Consider the following 23,183-nt stretch of genomic DNA (forward strand, 5'->3'; position numbering starts at 1 on the left):
GAAAGTAAAATGAAGGTCAAAGGATCAATAAATTGATTATCAATAGGTATTTATTAAACAATTATCAATGTTCTCAGAATATATCAGCTACTCAGTGGCAAATACTTTGATTGAATACTTAGTAATGGACCTAAAATTGTGAGACAGAATTGTTTGGGTGCTTGGGTTATCTCTGAACTGTCTCTTGAAAAAAAGAGGTGCAAAGGAAGAAAATAACTATTTCAGAATCCTGTGACTCAAGGGTATGAAGAAATTGAATGTAGAACCAAGGACAGGTAGACAAGAACTCAGTCTGCACAGAGTATAGAATGGGTTGAGAGAAGAAGATAAGCATGCTTCCCTAAATGACTACTAGGTTTGGGTGTGGAGCCAAAATCATTGGGTCTTCTGGCAGATGGAGGGAAAACTTCAGCCTTTAATGAGTAAGCATTCTGACATCACTTGTTTTAGAGATGGGATCAATAAAGTAAGACATGATTCACTCTTCTTGGTAAATTCACAAAATTATACACAGATGAAAATTGTATTTACATGCCTAGTCTATTCCTTATAAAGACAAAAAGAATGATTCTTAAAGAGTCATAGCTAAATAAGACAAATACTCTGGAGATTTATCCCAATCAGACTTTTTCCTCAAAGGAGCAAACTAGAGTTATACATATATTTGTGTCCCCAATTAATGTTTTTAAGTGAACTTTCTAGCTTCAATGTGACACAGGGTTCAGGGAATAAAAGTAGATTAATTGGAACAGTGGGAAACTTGGTGGGTCACTAATTCATTGCTGGCCATGTAACACGATTTACACATTAATACAATAGCGTGAACAAACATCTCATGCCTTTTCCCTGTTTTGTTACAATTTCCAGTCAGGTTCAGATAATCTGCTTTTAATTTGTAACCTAACCTGTTTGAATTTGTATGTGCATGCACGTTAGCTGTGTTTTATAGTAACTTGGACCACTTTAGGAGAAGAAGGGAATGCCTAAGACACATTTATCAGATATGACAGTGCTTCTATTATTGTCACTCTTTGTCAAATGCCACAACCCACAGGCATTTAGCAAAACATAAAGGTTTATCACCCAATTCCCCTATTCACGGTCACTTGGATATTTTGATTTTTGGTTTGATGCCAAGACATCTTCCTTCATTATGTACATGGTTGAGGCATTTGTGCTATGCCTCCTACACATGAGGTGTTTTTAGGTTTTAGGTCTTCTCTCTGCTATAAAATATGAACTGTCATGGGCAGTATTTGGTCTATTTATTGCTGAATTACTGCCCCTCACATTAAGAGTTTCCATTAGTTGAGTAGAAGGGGAGAGATGGCTGCTTTTTCACCCTCAGGAAACAAATATCTGAGGCTGAAATGCTCTTAACAGTAAGGGCTGAAGCCAAGCAAGGAATGGTGCAGGGATGGTAACTAAGAGAACTCAACTGCAGAACTGTGTGGTAGGGGACAGGCTCAAGAACCATCCCAGCTTCCTAACTCACTGTGGCTCTGTGCCTCAGACTCATGTCCCCAAATAAACGTGGGACCACGAGAAGACGAGAGTGAGATCTGATTTACTGATTCCAAACAGCTCAAGACTTATTCAAACCAAAATTGCATTTTATAGCTTCACAATCTAAGGAGACATTTTTACATGCAAAAATGTTGGGTAAAATATAATCCAGGATGCATGTAGAGGCTCTGAATGTCTTCTGGCCTTACAGGGAGATTTAATCAACATACCGCCCCAATTATTGTTTAAGCTGAATTTTTAACCATTCAACTAACTCATCCATTACTGTTTATGTACTGGCTAACAGAATATTTTCTCTTTGATGTTAATACCTCATCCAAAATTGAAGTAAAGCTGGTTTAGAGGGGGCACAATTTATGTCGCTTCGGTTGGGTAAGATTTTCAGTGAAAGTCATCCTCCCTCACTTCCGTTTTGCCCTAGGGAAGGGAGATCCATACGCATTCAGCCCTGACAGGTAAGTGCTTGCCACTTATAAAATCCAATAAATAAATTCTAAATAAATATATCTGCAAATCGAAACCATTTTGAGCTACTTAACTGAGTGCAAATCTAGTCCTTTGTACACATATTTGTACAAAGTGTTGCCTGTAATTTTAAAGATGCTTGCCTCCGGGAGGTTTCGTTTTTCCATTGAAGTCCCCTTGATTTACTGTACGCAATATGTTACAGCTTCCTTATTTGCTCCTTTGGGACAGTTACTGACAGTAAATCTCTATTAAAATATTCTTCCATATGGTTGCATGAAAATTTTATTGCAGTGAGCCTGGGGCTGAAGGTCACAGCTGAGTAGCTGCAGTTAAGTATTGCAGTCTATGGACTTGGAGGTACATCTGTTCTGGGAGCTGGAGTAAAATTAGAATTTTACTGTCAATAGCATTTCCCCAAAACTAGTTACATTTGTTTACTGTGGCTGGCTGGGTTTTTTCCTCCTCAGTACCTGAAATGCATATTGCCAGGCTCTGAGCTCATAGCTTTTGGATTGGAAGTTTTAACCCAGGATTTGCTGAACCTGAAGGTCACCTGAGAAGCCCCTAATGGATATTTCATTTATGATACATAAAAATTTAATTTTATCTCTTCTAATTTGAATCTACTGTTCATCACTTTGGCTTTAGTCATAACTCATTGTTTATTCTAAATGCTTCTTGTATAGTAGATCACACAAACTTAATAAAAAAGTATTATATATATATATTTTTTTTTAAAAATTTGCATCTCTGGAACTAATGAGAGGATACGCAGGCAACAAGTTTTTATTACTTTATGTCTTGGATTGGGGAGGGTGAGGTAGATTAGAAGCTATTTGGCTAGGATGCCATTAGTTCAGAAGTTGATAGATGACAGTCATCCCTGCAAAGAGAAACCCAAGGGACTTTTGAGAACACAATTTCACTTTATAGATATAGTGGTTACACTAATGAGCATTTTTTGGGAGGGGAGGTCAATGCTGGGATTCGAACTCAAGACTGCATGCTTACTAGATAAGCGCTCTTCCACTTTAGCCATGCCCCCGGGTCCTTTTGCTTTTACTTTGGTTTTCATATAGGGTCTCACTTTGACCCTTGGGCTGCAATACTTCTATCTCTGCCTCCTGCATAGCTGGGATTACAATGCACACCACCTAGCCTGGCTATACCAGTATATTTTATAGGTATAAACATCACATTTAGTGCACAAGAACTGGGGTCAGCCAAGTGTCAGTATTCGGCTTGTATTTGCCGAACTTAAAAAAAGTAAAAGGGAAATGTTCAAATACTTCTAAGCTTATGTTTCTCAGTAGTATGACATCTAGCATGGACTCCACATTCATCACTACGTCTTCTAGAGCAGAGTGAGTAAATTACAAGAAAATCTCATGTCTATGGTCCTGTCTCCTCAAAGAATGATGTTCACCAGTTTCAACCCCAGTCTTTATCCAGTGATTCGGTCAGGAGATTCAGAAATTTGAGTGACCGTATCGGTCTCTTCTGTGATACTGAGTTCTTTCTGACCTTATTTCTCAGACTCCATTGGTTATCTTCTATTTTTCCATAAATGCTCAAAGCAAAAAAAAATTCTAATTTTGAAGCACAAATCCCCACATAGAGCTTTTAGGAGGCAGTACAAGGAGACCTGGGGACAAGGAGGAAGAAAGGAGGTAGAAAAAGTATTGGAGAATAGTACTACACTCACTGAGTGCCAACTTTGGGTAAGCCCTGGTGATTCTTAAAGAATAACTTGTAATGCTTCTTACAAGATCTTTATGAGTTTGGCACAAATTATTACCCTCATTTCACAGATAGCAACACTAAGGTACAAGAGATGACTTAACTTGTTCAGTCTCACCACTAGTAAGTGGGGTTAGATTCAAAATATGGCCCCAATGCCTATGTAATTAGACACTGCCTCATATGGACTTTGTGTGAGTAGGTTGGTGGGGAAGGCATTGAGACTCTCAAATGATTCAAAATTAGATTTGAGCTGAATGCACAGACCATGCAGTTTGGCCCCAGCATGTCCTCCACTCCAGTCTCTGTATTTATTCTGACAAGAATCATGCCCTTGACACTCAGCAGTGAGAACAAATATGGAGCAAGCCAAACTTTGGAGACTCTAATAGTATATTCAAGAAATAAATGAGGTGAAAGAGTTTTATTTGATGGACTTGATGAACTAGGTAGATTCACTCCCCTGTCCTAAAATGGCCCTTCCAAAAAGAAATGTAATTCAGAGATGCTGGTTATGAACTAAATTTCAGCCTCAATCCCTGTTATTTCCACCATGCATGCCCCCTCCCATCCTGCCAACACACACACACACACACACACACACACGCGCACACACACACACACACACACACACACGCTCACACACACGCGCGCGCACACACACACACACACACACGCACACACACACAATGGCTGAAAAAAGAGAAACAAAGTTCTGAGAAGGCCAAGGGGAAAGATGTATTAGAAGGAGGTAACACTGGGAGGTAGGTCTAGTCAAATCCCTATGTTACCTTAAGAGCCAGCCTTTCAGGAACGGCAAATATAAGGAGTACAATGAGAGGACCAGAGGCAGAACTGAATCTGGGCCTGAGACTGTACCTGGGAAAAAGGGTGCATGAGATCGCCCAGAGCAGTCCTCAGCATCACCTCCTCACACGAGCAACGCATTCGCTGGCTTAAAAGGCTCCAGGTTCATTCTCTTTGCAGCTGGTATTTATTTATTTTTGTGGCACTGGGGTTTGAACTCAGGGCTTCACGCTTGCTAAGCAGGCACTCTTGTTGCTTGAGCTGCTCCACCAACCCTGTTTTTGTGTTGGGTATTCTTGAGATAGAATCTTGCAAACTATTTGCCCGGGCTGGCTTTGGACCATGATCCTCCTGATCCCTGCCTCCTGAGTACCTAGGATTGCAAGCATGAGCCACTGGTGCCCAGCTGCAACATGTATTTAAAAAAATATTTTGGAATAAAATCAGGCTCACCTAGAAGTTATAAAGAGAACAGAGTTCCCCTGTATGCTATCCTCTCTTCCCCCCGATTGTGTCTTACTAAGTGCAATGATTAAAACCAAGAATTGACTTTGTACAATACTTCTAACCAAGCTCCTGACCTTATTTGCATTTCACTAGGACAAATATTTCTGGAGCACCTTTTCTATGCCTGACACCGACTGTGCCTAGAGTGAGAGGGCCTAGGCCTCACTGTGTCTGCAGTATTTTGCCAGGAGTTTGCAGGTTAGTCATATACTGCTTGATGGTACACTTTTTGTGGTACCACTGAATTCCTATGGCATGGGGGAAAGCACTAATCATGGATCTCAGAGCTCCTTCCCTGTTGCTTAAGTATACAAAGATTGAACTTCTGTTCTTTGTGCTTTCAAAGTACAAATAATGTGCAACAGTGAAAGATTTGCAAGATGGTATGCTGTGGAGGAGAGTTAGGATAACTATGAGTGTTGGGGAGTTTTCCTTTCTGGACTTAGAGAATGAACATGGAATCCTTGAACACTGTGTTTTGGAAATACTATAGTATTTAGGGATTGTCAGGGTTTTGTGTTTGTGTAGCTTGACAACAGAAATGAAATCACTCAAAAACTTTGAAGTTTTAGCTATTCTTTTATGGGTAATTATAGATACTATTTATTATTATTATTATTATAATCATCATCATCATTATTAGGTGATACTGGGGTGTGAACTCAGGACCTTGAACTTGCTAGGCAGGTGGTCCTCTTGAACTATATCCCCAGACCTTTTTTATGCTTTGGTTATTTTTTCAAACAGCGTCTTAATTCTCTGCCTATGCCTCCCAGTAGGCTGGGATTAAGGCATATGATGTCATGCCCAGCTTGTTGGTAAAGATGAAGTAGGGGGTGTCTTGCTAATTTTTTGACCAAGCTGGCTTCAAACCACAGTCCTCCAGATCTCTGCCTACCAAGTGTCTAGGATTGAAGGCATGAGCCACGGTGCCTGTCTTATTTTAGATAAGAAACAGGATTGATTCCTCTGTTTTCTATTTTAAATTTCATATTACTCTGAAAAAGCTAGAGTGTGTATTGCTATCTGCACAAAGTCAAGAATTTGACAATAGTGTAACTGGATCCATGGTAGGAGAATTGCTTTAGGCAGCTTTCTGTCTCAGGACAGACTACCTTATAAAATCAGTCTCAGTGGGGGAAGGATTGACTTTGGTTTCAGAGGTTTCAGGCCGTGGTCACTGGCTCCATTGTTTTGGGACCTGCAATGAGTCAGAGCATCATGGCTTACCTCATGCTGGCCAGGAAGAAGGGGATGTAGGGAGAGAATGAGAATGGGGGCCAGGGTCCCAATACCCACCTCAAGATCATGCCCCCAGTGACCTCCAACTAGGCCCTACTTCCTAAAATTTCTACCATCTCCTAGTGATGCCACTAGCAGGAGGGCAAGTCTTCAGCACATGAGCCTTTGTGGGACATTGCAGATCCAAAGTAGAGCAAGGAGATAATTCTTCTTTATTTTTAGTTTTACTGAGTCATTACATAATACTCATGGATTTTTTTTCTTGTTTTTAGTTTCTCTGTATACTAGAAGTCATTTCAAATTATTTTATATATAACATAAGTGCTATAAAAGAAATATGTGAAACAATTATCGCCATGTCCTGGTGAGTACGAGTTAGACTCTCTGTGTGCGTCCACTTTAAATCCTATTATTTAGAAGCAGAGGCAGCAATGATAAGTAAATACATATTTACTCACCGACATGCCTCTATCCACACACGGACACCTATTATAAAGATGCAAACAGAACAGCAGGGAAACTCCTTTCCCTCAGCTTGTGCTGCAGAGCTCCTTGTATTTGCTTACTTGAGAAGGGGGAAAAGATCACTTTAAAGTTAAATTGCCTCATGAACCCATCTGTCATTTGCAAAAAAGTAATGAGCTGGAGCCAGAAGTCTAAGTCCCTGCTTTCTCCCCCTTTCTCATGGCCAAGATGTAAGACATAAAAAGCAATTTTTCTTGATGTGTGATCAAACGATGGATTAAGCCTTGCAAGGAGTCGGTGATCAATTGTCTGATAATATGTGGCAGATCTTGTCAGATTGACGAACATGTACCCCAACCCAAAGGGAGAGAAGGCTCTGAGCTGTGAAGGTGCTTTCCTAAGCAATTGCCTGAGAAGAAGAGGCCTCTGTGATATCAATTATCTTCTGTATCAACACCAAACAGGGTTTTTTTTTTTTTTTTTTTTTTTTTTTTGTGAAAGCTGCCATCCTGGTTTGACTTGTGTAAGTTAATACTAATTAGATGCATTTCAGTAATCACTTAATTTTAATTGGTTTTGTATCTTATTTTTCAAAGGAGGAAGGTATAGACTTGTCCTAATATTTTACCAAAATAATGTTCACAAGACATGAAATGAATTCCCCTTTCACACTCCCCCAAAGTCTGACAGGCCAATAAAAATAGTACTTGGTGATTAAAGAATTTTTTTCAAGACAGACATAATGATAAACGGTAATGAAGTCAAACAGCTGGCGGGCTCCTGGGTGGATCGGCCACCTGATGGCTTGCCCCAGGATCCAGGCTCAGTCTCCAGCCTGGGCTTAGTTGGCAGGATCCACATTTAGCATTAGACTCTCCTTGGGGGAGGAGGGGAGGAGGGAAAACCACAGCACATTACCATCCTCTCACCTCCCCCTGGTCCCAGCTCACAGCCAGGAGGGGGAGTATGCGTATTTCCAGATCACCTGGGCTTATTTTTGGAGATCAGAGAAAGTAGAAGTCAGAGTTGGATTTTTCTTTTTAATTTAGTGCTAAGCTTGGGGAGAAAAGCTTTAGTTTTACACAAGGCCAAAGAAAGGACAGAAAAAGGCTTTAAATTCCTTCTTAATGCAAAGGGGGAGAAATCTGCCTGCTCAGCATTTTCTTCCAGTTTTGCTGTAAAGGAGGACACTATTTCAAAGCAATTATTCCTGTATTAACAAGCCGTCTCCCCATTTGAGAGACATTTACATTTGGTGTTTTAGATGCAATCCTAGGGAGCTAAGACTGAGCTTTTATATGTGTACAGAGACAATCTGGGAGGAGGCATAGGGTAGATAGTCAGAAAGGGGCTATTAATGCGTAAAATCCAACTCTGTTGGTCCATAGAGTTACAATTTTAAATACGTAGGCATCTTTCATGTCTGAAGAATCTTCCATAATCCATTTATCAAATATAAACATACACGTACAATTTATGTGTAAGTTTTCTTGGTTCTCTTTCAGTGCTTACTATGACCCAGAACTATGCACACCCTAGCGATTCAAGATGACCAAGGTAGAGACCCTGATTTCTTGGGTCTTGAAATGGCTTTATCTTAGAGATTACCTAGCCTGAGGTTTTTGTGTTTGTCAAACTGCATTTCAGGGAGCTAAGTGGAGGTGTTGAACTGGGTGGGATAGCGGGTGACCGCTAAGCAGATATGCTTGGTCTCATCTCCGTCACCTATCCTTGGCTTTAACCAAAGGACTTTTACTTTGTTCCTTGTTACATATTAGGATTGCAGATAAGATTTGTTTAGGTGAAAAAAGTTATAATAAGGAAGAGAGCAAAAGAGAGTCTAACCCTTTCATTTTGTATAAAGAAAATTAGATTCTTTAGCCTCAGAAGTGTCCATGACATCTTTGATGACAGTCTGGAGAGCCCAGCCAGTCTGCTGTCAGGCTGTCATAACAGGTTACCCAGGAGGTCAGCGGCTACCTCCCCTCTGCAGTGTGCTGCCCAGCACGGCAGGGGTTTTTCCATCTGTGAAGAACAAAAGCTGTAGACAGGTGCTGCCTAGCACAAAATTCCTCTGTACATAACAGGAGCTGCACTTTTGCTATCTGCTGGTTGGAGCTATAGGATGGCTTGCCAGTGTATTTCTGGTTTTCACCTAGGGTTTTTGATGTGCAGAAGGGCATGTTGTCTCTGCTTCTCAGAAGTGTTTGGGAGCTTTTGTGTGGACTCTGATAGGATTTGTAGAATTGCAAAGGGAGTCAAACACTTACTACCATGAAAGTCTATTAATTTTCCCAGTTTATCAAATTTTTCTTAAAGCTGGATTTGAAATACCTGGGATTCCAATAATGATCAGAGACAATATAAGAGTGTCCAAAATTACTGCAAAAACTGATTTAGTAGACTGGAAATGAGAAGGCAAGATGTGAGGAGAAAACAGACATGTTGAAACTCCAGGTCACAGAGCAACAAAGATCAAGACGCAAGTAAGACAAAGTCACTTCAAGGACACATAGGGGACTTTTCCTTCCCTTTGCTGTGGACAGTGGACCTGAATTGTTTATGTTTGGGAGCTTTAGAGTCAGAGGTTGGAAGTCTTGGTTTATCTGGTTGGAGAACAGAAATCACATGACATATAGGTAGTCTCTATGGACGAGTGTGAGCTTTTTCATCAACCAAGGCAGCTGGGCCATTTCATGCCTGCCCTCCTCCCTTTGTGGCAGTCTAGCATCAAGGCCCAGCCTCTCCTGCCTAACATCAGCTGTCCTTGTCCTGTTAAATATAAAAATAAGATACCCCCTTCTTGCATCTACTTTAGAATCAAAGAGAACAATTTCGAGGATGATACTTTTAAATTAAAATATCAAGCTAGTGGGAGCTTGGGAGGAAAAAAAGAAGCATTTGAGATACTATAAAGTGAGTCCAGAAGATTAAAAAGAAGGAAAAATATTTTACACAGCACTTGGTTACTTGTGACCATTCAAATAACATTTGTTGAGTGAATAAATGAATGACTCTGCTGAGCATAAGGGAATATTCTCTAACAAACTGCGACGGGGATAGGATAGCTGATCTTCAGTCTTGAACCTTTACTTCTCAGAAACTTTCTCTGATGAAAGATGTGACTCTAGCATATGTCCAGTGATAGTGAGAGGTCTGGGAAGAGAGGTAGTGAGATCTAAGATAGATTAGAACCTTCTTACCGTGCATCAGGATAAATATATAGTGCAAGGTATGACCCCGAGAAACTGTAACCTCATTGGAGAGAAAAGATTGATGATGCTACTAGAACCACAATGCCATGTGTTTCCACTTGTGTGCCAAGATTAGTGTTGACGCTAATCCTACAGCAATACAGTAACTAATACTTGATCTTTACAGTAGCTCCACTTGGTAAAATTGAAGCCTAGGTTAAGTGATTTGTTTATGGTCAAATAGCTAGTTTGTTACATGTATAGACTTCAAAGTTTGGACTTCTGATTTAAAATTAGGTCTTTCCCACTATTCTTTGTTACCTTTCAGGGTTATAAAACTCATTTTTTAAATTAAGAAATACCATGAGTGGGACAAAACCTAGTCATCTCAAGCCTTAAGTAATTGTCATATAATTGATCATATGAAATAATTATTTATTAAGCGTATGAATTTCAGTAAAGCCCTCATCAGAAGAGTGAAATAGCTCTGTGAAAAAAATGCTCGTTTCACTAACTTGTGCATTCTTTGAGAGGTGTCAAAATATCACAGAGATGGAACAACCCACTTTGTTAAATTCCTCTGGAATCAAAATATTCTGAGGCCTTTGCTGGTCAATATTAAACCACAACATTGTTGCAGAATTCATGATAAACAAGTCACTAATGATAGTGACTATCCATTGACAGGAATTTTTGCTTTTTTTAGGTATGTTTTCTAACACAGTGAAGGGTGCTACAAAATGAGCACAACACACAGCAAAAACAATAATAAAGGAAATAGGTATATTGAGCCCCAGCTATGCAACTTCAAAATTGCCATGTTAAAGTCCAGCCATACAGAATTATACCATGGGCTAAAATCAAATCTCATGTGTTAAAAACTACTATCATTCATAGCTGGAGATTTATTGGGATATATTACTGCAAATACTACTATGAAATTTTTGGGTAAATTAAATAGGACCAAATGTCTAAATATGCCCTAAATATTATGGTAAAGGGAATAGTTGCATATACAAATGTAACCCTTAATCACTTCAAAATTCAATACTTTTTAATTTGTTTTCCAAAATTACCCAAGAGATTCTCTCAGTGAACAAAACACATGGTTAAATCGCAGCATCTACCCACCAATTTATTATTGTTTTTGTTTGTGGGCTGTTTGATTATTTTTTGGCCACATGAAAAGCCAAAGCCAGTTCAACAAGCATTCCAAAAATACTACATTGGGGCCTGAAACCAAGCACAAAAAATGTTGGCATGTAGAATGTGATTATGCATCACTAAAAATGATATTGGAAATCCACATGAAATATTCACTCTAGAAACAAATGGGGTATATGAAATGCATGGGATGGAAGAACATAAATAGGGCTACAATTGAGAGCCAGGCAACACCAGGGAGAAAAGAAGTGAAGCTCAGAACAGCTACAGCTTCTGGCACATGGCACCGAATGAAATGAAGTGCTCATAGTCAGGGAATCCAAAAATCATATTTCTATGCTTTGGGGTTTACCAACAGGAACACTTGAGCTACACTGGCTTTTTCCTCAGATTAGAGTCCAGCTGCTAACTTGCATTTTCATAGCAGTAATTATCCAAACAGGATATCCTGACGCAGTTCTTTTGACATGGTTATGAAGTTGCCAATGTTTTAAAGTGGTTAAGTTAAAATAGTTGTGTCCTCAGTGGACATTCCTGCATATCTTCTCATCTAGCAGCCTAGCCAAAGGGTGGCTAAACTCTCCTTATTTTTTTTAATTTACACTTTCTTGGTAAACATGTGACGATGCATACTAAATTTTTACTTGATAATGTAAAGCTCTGAAGGTTAGTTACTTGGTTTTTAAGCATTGTCATAATGTTCCTTAAAAGGATGGTATCAAGTATCTAGGGCACAACATTACACATTTTTTAGGAGTATGAAAGCCAAGTATTATATGTAACAAAATATGTAAAAGATCTATGTGAAGAAAACTACAAAACTCTGATGAAAGATTTCAAAAGCACTAAATACATAGTAGGATATTCCCTACTCTTGAATCATCAGGGTATCAGCTCTTCCCAGTTTTATCTGTGGAGTCTGTTCAATTCCAATAAAAATATCTGCAAATTATTATTATTGAGTCTAAAATTAATATAGAAAGACAAAAGACTCAGAACAGTACAGCACAATATTGAAGGAGAAGAACACGGAGGACTGATAATGCCCAACTTTAAGACTTATTTTAAAGCTACAGTAATCAAGAGTATGGTTTTTGTGAAGGAATAGATGAATAGATCAATGGAACAGAATAGAGAGCCCAGAAATAGACACTCATAGAGTCAATTGATCTTTGACAAAGGAGCAAAAATAGTGATCTGGATCAGAGGGTCTTTTTTAACAAATGGTGCTGAAGCAAATGAACATCCACATGCCAAAAAGAAAAAAAAAAAAAAAAACAACCAGACACAGACCTTACACCATTTGCAAAATTAACTTAAAATGAGTAATAGACACTGATTAAAAATGAAAATTATAATATTTGTAGAAGATGGTAGAATAGGAAACTTAATTGATTCTGGGTTAGCAATGACAATGAATTTTTAGATACAACACTGAAGACATGATCCATGAAAGAAATGATTGATAAGCCAGGGCTCATTGAAAAAAAAACAAAAAACCCCTGTGCTCTACAAAAGACACCATCAAGAAGATGAAACAAATAAGCCAAAGACTGGGAGAAAATATTTTCAAAAGACCCACTTGACAAAGTGGGTCTTATGTTCAACAATAAGAACATAAACTACCCATTTAAAAAATGGCAGAAGACCCAGATACCTCATTAAAGAATATATGTAGAGAGATGATAAGAAGCATATAAAATGATATTTCAACTTCATATGTTATTAGGGAATTACAAACTAAAACCACTACACAACTACTAGCATGTCCCAAAACCCATAAATTAACACCACCAAACACTGGTGAGGAAGTAGAACAAGAGGAATTTCGGATCATTGCTGATGAGAATGCAAAATGGTCCAACTATTTTAGAAGATGGTAGCAGTTTCTTTCCAAGTTAAACATATTCTTGCTATACAATCCAGCAATCATAATCCTTGGCATATATGAAAATTAATTAAAAACTTACATTGACACAAAAACCTGCTTACAGATGTTTATAGCACCTTTATTCGTAATTGTCAAAACATGGAAGCAACCAAGATATCCTTCAGTAGGTGAATGCATAAATATACATCTGGTCAGAAGCAGATGATGGGATACTTTTCAGTGCCTAAAATAAATGAACTACAAGTCATGAAAAGAGATGTAGGACTCTTGAATGTATATTACCAAGTGAAAGAAGACAATCTAAACAAGCTGTATAATGTATGACTCCAACTATCTGACATTCTGAAGAAGGCAAAACAATGGAGACAATGAAAGGATCAATAATTTCCAGGAATTATGGAGGAGGGAGGGATAAATTGATAGAGCACAGAGAATTTTTAAGATACTATTTTGTATGATACTAAAATGGTGGATATATGTCATTATAATTTGTTCAAATAGAGAGATGTACAGTACAAGTGAACCTTAATGTAAACTATAGACTTTAGGCAATAATGATGTATCAGTGTAGGTTCAGTTGTAAACAATGTACCACTGTGGTTCAGGATATCCACAGTGGAGGAGGCTGTGAATGTGTGTGGGCGGGATGTATATGGGACCTCTGTACCAGCCACTTAATACTGCTATAAACCTAAAACTGTCTTAAAACTAAAGTTTAGTATTTTTTTCCCTAAAAAAGTACAACATTTGCATGAGTGAGAAGTAGTCTGGGCAAAAGAGGGGGTGGGGATCACTGTTCAACATGAAATTGACTTCTTATACAATTAGCAATGGGAGTAAGAAGACTATAAAATTCCAACTAGCATCAAAGGAACATTAAATACAACTTAAAATTCTCAAAGTATGGTCTATCGTTCTCTGAGATCCTTTCTTTCAGGGCTTCCAAGAGGTCAAAACTATTTCCATAACAATACAATATTAAGACATTGTGTGTTTCTTTCATTATGTTGATATTTGCCTTGATGATACAAGAACAATGGCAGGTAAAAATGCTGGTGCCTAAACCAAGGCAAGAGCACCCAACTGCGCTGATATTCACTGTGTTTCTCATCGCCATGCACTAGCAGTAAAAGAATGCCAGATTCACGTCAAAATGTTTTTGATGAAGCTATAAAGGTTATTAATTTTACTGTCTTGACTCACGAATACATAACAAAATGGACTGCACATAAAGCAGTGCTGGCCATGGATGCAAAGCACTGTGTGTTTCTATTGTGAGCTAAACTAGCTACTTTGTTCATGGAGCATAATTTGTACTTGGAAGAGTGACTGACAGACAAACTAAGCTTACTCAGTCTTGGCTATTTGGAACACTTGCCTCGAAAATGAATAAAGTGAGCCTGTCACCACAAGGAAAATAACTGACAGCGTTCATTGCTCATTGTAAAATCTATGCTTTTAAGCAAATAATTAGAGGATTGGAAAATGTGTATTTACCACTCTAAGCCTAAAAGTTCCCAATATTTAAAGACATTTTTGATGACATCAGGGGGAATATTGATGAGGTAATTTTAATATATTAGACTGAAATGTGTCAACATTGGAAGATCTGTGTAACTCAATAAACCATATTTCCAACATCATAGCATCATGTATGGGTAAAAACTTATTCAAAGTTCAAGAAAGCTACTGAATTTTAATGTATCAGACAGAGTACTAAAAACTCATTGATATAGCTTGAGATGCCACATTACAACTAACATTTAAGTAACTATCTCTTGCCAAATTTGGGTTTAGTATCAATGACTACACATCATTAGATGAAAAAACTATTAAAATTCTCAATTTTCCAATTGCATAACTGCTCGAGGCTTTATTTTCCTTATATCCTTCAACCAAATAGCACAATTCTACAGACTAAATAGAAGAGACAAGTGGCCATAGCTGTATTCTGCTAAGTCAGACAGACTTTGAAGAGATTTGGAAAACTGAAAAAAAATGCAACCATTCTCATCCAAATTTGTTTTGATTTGTTTTATTCTTGTTTTGAAAAAAACTTATTTTCACAAAATAATTATTTATCAGACAGCGAGTTTATTATTATAATATTCAAATAAATAAATAAATATAAATATCTTTAAATTGTTCAGGCTTAATTTTGAATACAGTAAATATCATTCACTATAACTCCTATAAATAAAAGTCTTTTGAAGTCTAAAATAATTTGTGTAAGAGTAACAGGGCCCTGAGACCAAAAAGTTGAAAAATGGTCACTTAAATAGATAATAAAACAGATGCCATGTGTGTAACACAGCTTAAAAAATTAAAGTACACTCTTTGAAACCACCAAATGTCCTTCCCAGAATATAGCTTCTATCCTTCTCTCAGGAGTAAAGATATTAATTTTATATTAATGATTCTCCTAATTCCCTTAGTAGTGTTATCTCACATGCATATCCTTCTGTACATATTTAATTTTTCCTAATTTTGAACTGCATACAAATGGAACCAGACTGAATGTCATAGGTTGAAGCTCTCCGAAAGCAGCACCTGAGTAGAGTTTGAGAGCAGATAGTATATTTTGGAGGCAATCCTAGGAAGCAAAAGTGTGGGATTGGGGTAGAGACTGGAGAAGGGAGATAAGTAAATATAGCGCATTATTGAGCTGATTACCACCGTAGGCAACTGAGGCATGGTCCTGATGTGTACCTTCTACAGCACTGTCTGAAACACATTTCAGAACTGGCAATTTGGACAGAAGGAAAAGAGACTGGACATTTTTCCACTGATCTTTTCTTCACTTGGTTGGGAGTTGCTCTTAGGGATTTAACTCCCATATGTGGTCAGGAGAACAAGAAAAAAGAAAGTCATTCAACACAATTGTACCAGACCACATGAGCAAGATTATTTTTGTCAGTGTTATCAATCCAAGTATGTTAAGAAGAAAAGATAATCTATATGGTTTTATTTATTTATAAATTATTAATTATTGATTTAACATAGTTGGTGGATCACCAAAAAACATGTAAGTTGTCTTATGCTTTAATCAGCCTTCTGCCTCCACAAAGAGAAACATACATTTTGCCTGCCATAAACAGAACACTGAATTTTGAATCAGAGCTAGAAAACTCCAACTTGTTTCAGCTCAAGATAGTAGTAGATCCAAAAGTTCCAGATTTTCCTTGATCCTTGCTCTTTCAGAAGCAAGGAAAAAACAAGAAGAAAAAAATCAAGAAGCATTTAAAAAATTCTAACATCGATAGTGCCTACCGTAGTTCTCCACCATGAAAGGTGGACATGACTTGTGCTAGGAGTCAGAAGTGTAATCATTTTCTCTATCCCTAGATACTGAGCTGTACTTGTCAGGGAAGGAGTAGCAGCAGCTACAGGAAAACAGAGATCCAGTGAACAGCTGCCTAGTTAGGCTGCTGCTTGTAGACTCCCGAAGGATACTCTGGGCTGAGGTAAACAGAAGAGGTGTCAGGTGGCAACCAAGTCAATATATGCCTCCTGCATTGTATAAGTGCCTGAGGTGGCTCAGGAAGCTAAGAGATGCTGCCAGAAATGGCCCCCTTTTCCTTGTCAGCACAATAACAAACATGAATGCAGCTGAGAAACTGGTTGCAAATGGGAGATCATGCCCTGCTGGAATCTGTGAGATGGAGCAGAGAACAACCCCCTATTCTGCCTGCTGCTCACCATAGGAAAGCAGTAACTGTCAGTCTGTTCAAAGCCAGCTAACTAGCACCTCTCAGGTAGAACAGACTACAGTTGCCTGTGCTTTTAAACACCAAAGAAAAAACACTAAAGAGTACAGAAGAGCAAAAAAGCCCCCAGGCTGCCTATGATTGTCATTCTGAAGGATTGTTATTACTATATTTTGACACCAGTGGACACATTGCTCTTCTTTCCTTAGTGCCATTGGTGTCAGCAGGATCAAAGGTGTGTGTGCATGTCTGTGTGACTGCACAGGCATAGCAGGAGCTGAGATGGATGAAACAGGAAGTGGGGTGGAAAAAGATGGGCAGCCGAAGAAGGAATGAAAGATGAAGGTGTATGGGAGTCCTGATTTGAGGTTATGTGGCTCACAAAAGATGAATCATTCTATAATATAGTTCAAAGAGGAGACTAGCACACTTACCTCCTTTGAAATCATTCTGCCACCAGTGAGCCACATTCTCTGAGCTTATGGAAGGAACCAGCAATTCCACTTATTATTGGCAAGACTGATCCCAGGTATGGAAAAATGAAGGCATTGAGCAGAAGCAAGGATGCACCTTCAAGCTCGTTTGGAGAGTAGTGAGTAGAGCAGATGAATCTTTACCCATTTCTCTCATCTCATTTACCTGGTATTTATTGTGTGCCAGGCTCAGTGATAAGTGCTGGAGAGATAAAGATGAGTATCAGGGCAGAGGCCAATTCAAAAGGGAAGGAACTACCCCTTTTATAAATAGGGGGATGTATATTATAAAAGGTGGGAGAACACCAACTAAAGGGGAAGCAGAAAGGAGCATTATGATCTTATCCTAGAAGAAAGAGATACTTTCTTGGGTAAAGGTTACAATAAGTCTTTCTAAATAAGATTTGAAGGAGATAGGGAAGCATAGCTAACCAGATTGACAAAGACGGAAGGTTTAAGAAGGTGGAATGATCAGAGCCAACATTAATATACAGCCTGTACCAGAACTGACCTAAGGACGTTATGAATATTAATTCACTTAACTTTACAACAACCATATTAGAGAAATAACATTGTCCACATTCTTATTTTGCAGATAAGGGAAGTGGGCAGGAAGAGAACAAATAACTTGATCAGAGTTAAACTGCAATTAAGGTAAGGAATGAGAATTTTAGTACAGGTAGATTGCATTTAGAGTCCACACTCCTTACCACTATCATGTGCTGCCTTTTGCTGATAGAAAAAAGTATAAAGATGTGGGGTTTCAAGTACCCCTCAGTTTAGTTCAGCCAGTACATCTACTGTGGATCATGTGTGTATGAAGTGCTGATGTTACCTGATAAATAAGCACAGCTCCTGCCCCCAGTGTGCTAAAAACATAACAGAAACAGAGGCCCTTAAAGAGTTAATTTCAATATAACGTGGATAATCCTTAGATATGTCAACTGGTTATCTTTTTCTTTTATTTTTTTTAAGAGAAGGAAAGCCTTTTATTTCCCTATATTTTTTCCATGCCCTTCCTTCCTTCTTCTTTTCCTTCCTTCCTTCATTCTTTCCTACCTTCCCTCCTTCCTTCCTTCTTTCCCGTCTTCCTTTCTTCCTTCCTTCCTTCCTTCTTTTTCTTTCTTCCTTCTTTCCTTCCTGATGTGTGAAGATCTTTTATCATTTTCTGTCCATTTGCTTCAGCCATTTTGGGTTTTGCAGTAGATCTACTGGCAACAAATTTTCTTAGCCTTTCTTCATCTGAGAATGTCTTCATTTCTTCTTCTTTCCTGAAACACATTTTCACTGAGTGACAGTTATTCTAGGTAGGCAATTGTTTTGCTTTAGTTACTGAAAAATATTCCTTCATTTCCTCTTACCCCGATGGATTTCAGCAGTGAGGAACCTGCTGTCATTCTAATTGTTTTCCCTATATCTCAACATGTATGGTATCATTTTCCTCTGGAAGCTATAAGTTTAATTTTAATGCATCTTGGCACTGATTTTTTTTTTAGTTTAACCTATTTATTTGTTGATGCTAACACAACTTCTTGCATGTGTAGGTTTGTATCTCTTGCCAGTTTGAGGAAGTTAATCCTTAGATATGTTAAAAGACCACTCCGTGGTCTTTTTCCTATCCAAATTAGGGTTTTTAAAAAGCAGAAGTGAGGCTTTTGGAAGAGAAAAATCGATGGCAACAGGACTCGCATAAATGATGTGCCATCACCAACAGACTGGGAGAATTCAGGATGATTCCAGGTTCAGTCCAGTCCTGCCTGTCCCACCCCCCTCCACTTCCCATCTACTTCAAACAGCATCTTTACTCATTGTTTTTATTGCATCACCAGGACAAAAGCCAACACAGTAAAAGAAGCATGCAATGTTTTAATATTCTTATGAAAATAATTTTGACCCCCCTCACTGAGATGAAGATTCTCTACTCTAGAAGGAGGGAAAGAAAATAAGAGGACAACACAAAGAGTTGAGGGTGGCATAAGTCTCTGCAATGAATCCCTGTGACAGATATTCCAAGAACAGAAGAGACTGCCCCTCGTTTTGTGATAATTAGTGTTTGAGAGAAGGTCTGAGGGGGGAAATAAATCTGGCTTCATTACCACATCCCTGGTATTTAAAGCATGGGACTGGATGAGATCACTGAAGGAATCACGCAACATTTCATCCCAGGTTAAGTTGGATTCACTGGAGAAAGCTATATTCCCACATGTTTTCTCTGCATCTAGTGTGTTGCAGTGAGAAGCCAAATGTTTCCCATGCTTATGATTAAACACTCCATGAGGGTAGGGGTATTAACTATTTTGTTCATTATTGTATTTCAGGGCATAGAATAGAGCCTGAAATATAATAAGTGCCCATAATTTGTTTTAGTGAATCCATGGACATGCTTCTCAAGTCTGTTGAAACTGCAGGAGAGGATTGCACTCAAAGCATTTAACAAAAATATAGAGATTAGTATTTGCAGGCATTATTCTAATTGCTTGGGATAGATCCAGGAACAACAAGATTCCTGTCCTCTTGGGGCTTATATTTTATAAGGAGAAGACAAACAATAAACAGAGAATCAGAATTATGAGTTTACTCTATGTTTCCCTGTAGGCCAGGCTGCAATTAGTTCCCCTGGGACTTTGTTTGAAACTGTACCCTTGTTTGTTGTCATCCTTTATCCTCTGCTCTCCAACTCCCTTCTTGGTTTCTCCTGGGAGCCCTTCTATAATAAATTGCTTGCACACAAATGCCCGAATTCTCATCTCAGCATCTGCTTCTGGGGAACCTGACCTAATACAGGAGTTGTGCAAGAAATTAAGCTTCCAGAAAAATTCAAATGTATACTTTTTGTATCCATGAGTTTATGGCTTGAGCCTGGTACCTGCTGAAAATACAATGCAATGAAAGTTACAATTGTAACTTGCATAAAGAAGTGGCACATTGTCCATTGTGGAGGAATCACAAAGAGCTCCCTGGAGGATGACTTAGCCAGGAAAAGTGGTTGGAAGTCACTCCAAGAAGGAATAGTAAGGACACAATACAGAGACAAGCAGGAGTCACAAAATGTGTGGCAGCCTGCACCTGACTCAGTAGGTTTGCTACAGAGAGGTGCAGCATATTGCAGCAGAAAAGCATGCTTGCAAGGTGTTTGGACCATAAGTTGTCTGAGAGGAAGCAGGTAGGCAGAGCACAAGCAGCAGCAGGTGATACAAAGTAAGCAAATGGGTCAATCAGCAGATTCTTCCAGGTTAGGAATCTGAACTTTTTGTAAAGGTGTGCAGGGCCATAAAAGAGGATTTGTTTTTTTGGTTTTTTTGATTAAGTCAAATTGTCTCATGCACAAAATTAAAAAGTACTAAAAGACAGTTTCTCTCTTCCCACTTTCCCTTAGCCATGGGAAAACACAGATGCAAATGTCTAGAGTATTCTTTAGGAAATATCCTTTACATAGCTAAACAATATGTACATACAAACCTGATTTGCTCACTTGGCATTATAGTGTGCTGATTCTTGCATATTATGAAAGAGTTTAAAATAAAGGAGTGATATAGACAGATTGATATTTTCTAAACATTACTATAGCTCCAACATTCAGCATAGGTGTGGAGGGCAACAGAACAATAAATAACAGTGTCCAACAAAAAGTAATGATAATATAATAGAGAAGGGAATACTTTAAAACATGATATTTTAAGAATAATGAAACCTATTAAAATAAAACTAGCAATTATAACCAAAAAGTAACCCTCCAATTTAGTACATCTCTTCTTAAGACCTCAAAGCATCTTCACCCATGATCCCTGAGTTCCAATCTATATTGTAATCATCTGAAAAAAGATATTGGAGCTTAGAGCTTGCAAATGGAAGAGATAAGGCACATAGAAGGTAATTTTAGAATGCCTTGATTCTTCGTCTAGTATTCTGTCCCCTGAGTATTCTAACTTTAGGACCAAGGTGCAACAAAATCACCATATAGTTAATAGGCAAGCTTCAACAGGAACCATGAGAACCGGTTACTTGCCTGAAAAGTAAGTTAATAACCTAAGAGTTCCTAAAATGTGGAGGGGGATTTTTTTCTTCTTATGCTTACAAATCTTTCAGAGACCCTACGATAGTATAAACTATTATTAAGTTAGATACATTTTAAATAAGTACTTTTGAAGCATAAAAAGGAAATTAGACATAAGGCAGACTCTCCTGCTGAAGGTTTCTGGGAAATTACCTTGATTCTGCTTAATGTTATCCAAATCCACTGGTCAGGGCATAAGCAGTAACCAGGATGGATTTTCTTTTTCAGAAGTAGACATGGAAGACTTTGGTAGGCAGACTTCTCAGATGGCTCCCAATGACCTCCTGCTATTCATGCCCTTGTGGAATTCCTTCCCCCTGCAGGTTGGCTGTACCTATCAACTTGTCTTTAATCAATAGACTAAGGCAAAAGTGAAAGGACACCACTTCTGTGATTAGGTTATAAAAGATTGTGACTTCCATCTTTCTGGAAAATTCTTTTTATTTCCTTTGAATCAGTTCATCCAGCTGCTCTAACAAAATACCGTAGACTAAGTGGCTTATAAACAACAGAAATTTATTTCTTACAGTTCTGGAAACTGGAAATCTAAAATCAAGGCATTGACAAATTCAGCGTTTGATGAAGGCCTGCTTCGTTGTTCACAGATGGTTATCTTCCTGCTGTGTCTTCACACAGGGGAAGGAAAGAAGCAGCTTCTTGGGTTCTTTCCCACTTATAAGAGCTCTACTCTCACAACTTAGTAACTTCACAAATGTCCCCATCTCTTAACACATCACATTGTAAATGTGAAGTATGGGTTTTGTAGGGGACATAAACATTTAGTCTATTGTATATTTTGAAGAAGGAATTTGTTATGTTGCAGTGTTACACATAGCAAGAAACTGAGGCATGATCTTCAGTCAGTGGCCAGCAAGGAGCTGAAGTCCAATTATCCTAAGTGGACCTGAGTTCTATCATCAACCATGTGAGTGATTCAAGCTCCAAATAAGACCACAAACCCTGATTAACACTGATTTTAGCCTTATGAGAAATGATGAAGCAGAAGACCCAGCTAACCTGTGCCTGGATTCTTGAACCAGAAACCATGTGGGAATAAATCAGTGTCATTTTAAGCTGCTAAATTTTGGCACAATTAGTTATGTAGCAATACGTAATAAATACAAAGGCAATGCCAGTTACATGAAACTCAATCTGTAATTTAAACTCATAGATTAATGCTATGATGTCATCTATAACATCATTCTGTTTACAAACTCAACAGTATAACTTACCTCTAGTACAGGTGGTTCCAGAAATTTACAGGCCTCTGTTCACCACACTACCTGTGTGATGGTCTCTTGCATGTTTCTCAGAACTTACCCATGACTTCAGATCCTTGAGGAGGACACTATGGAAGTTGGTGTTACTCCAGTAAAATCACAGGAAATGTAAAGATGCTACCCTGTACATAAAGCACATGACACAGACAGTGTTGTCAACAACTCCATCATCACTGGATTTAACATTAGGGCTCACAAGAACTCTCAAGAGCACTACAAAATCCCTGAATAGGAATTGTAATAATGAAGTCAGAAGATATGTACAGTCAGTACCAACAGATAATATCTTCAAGGGTTCCTAATTTATTTGAGATATGGACTGAAATACAGAGATTTTCTCTTCTTATTATTCCAGATGTTTCAACTTTATCTTCACTTGAACTTAATATACCTATATTTAATGAGCACTGAACTAGGGGATTTGGTAAGATGGTAAAGAAGTATCAAAGTTTCTTCTTTTATATGTGTGTGTGTGTGTATATATACATACGTGGGTATGTGTGTGTGTCTGTGTGCATGTGCTTTTGTGGTACTAAGGTTTCGAATTAAGGGCCTCATGCTTGCTAGGCAGAAGCAATACCATTTATGCCATGCCCCCAGCAAAGTTTTTGTTCTTAATGACATTCTGTTGATAAGGGCAGTCTGTCTATGAAAAAGACCTGCA

General features: G+C 38.3%; 1 long non-coding RNA gene across 8 annotated transcripts in view; it reads right to left on the reverse strand.

Moving 5' to 3' along the window:
* The window catches only part of LOC141414829 (uncharacterized), a 211,076-nt gene that overhangs the window by 46,056 nt on the left and 141,837 nt on the right, over window positions 1–23,183 (reverse strand). For 5 of the 8 annotated variants that reach the window (XR_012439723.1, XR_012439719.1, XR_012439717.1 and 2 more), the window contains one exon: window positions 22,560–22,641. This is a non-coding gene — a long non-coding RNA (uncharacterized lncRNA). Of the gene's footprint in view, window positions 1–22,471; window positions 22,642–23,183 lie in introns of all 8 variants that reach the window. The other 3 variants (XR_012439718.1, XR_012439724.1, XR_012439721.1) reach the window with 1 other exon arrangement.

This window comes from Castor canadensis, chromosome 12 (assembly GCF_047511655.1).
Source record: "Castor canadensis chromosome 12, mCasCan1.hap1v2, whole genome shotgun sequence".
Lineage (NCBI taxonomy): Eukaryota > Metazoa > Chordata > Mammalia > Rodentia > Castoridae > Castor > Castor canadensis.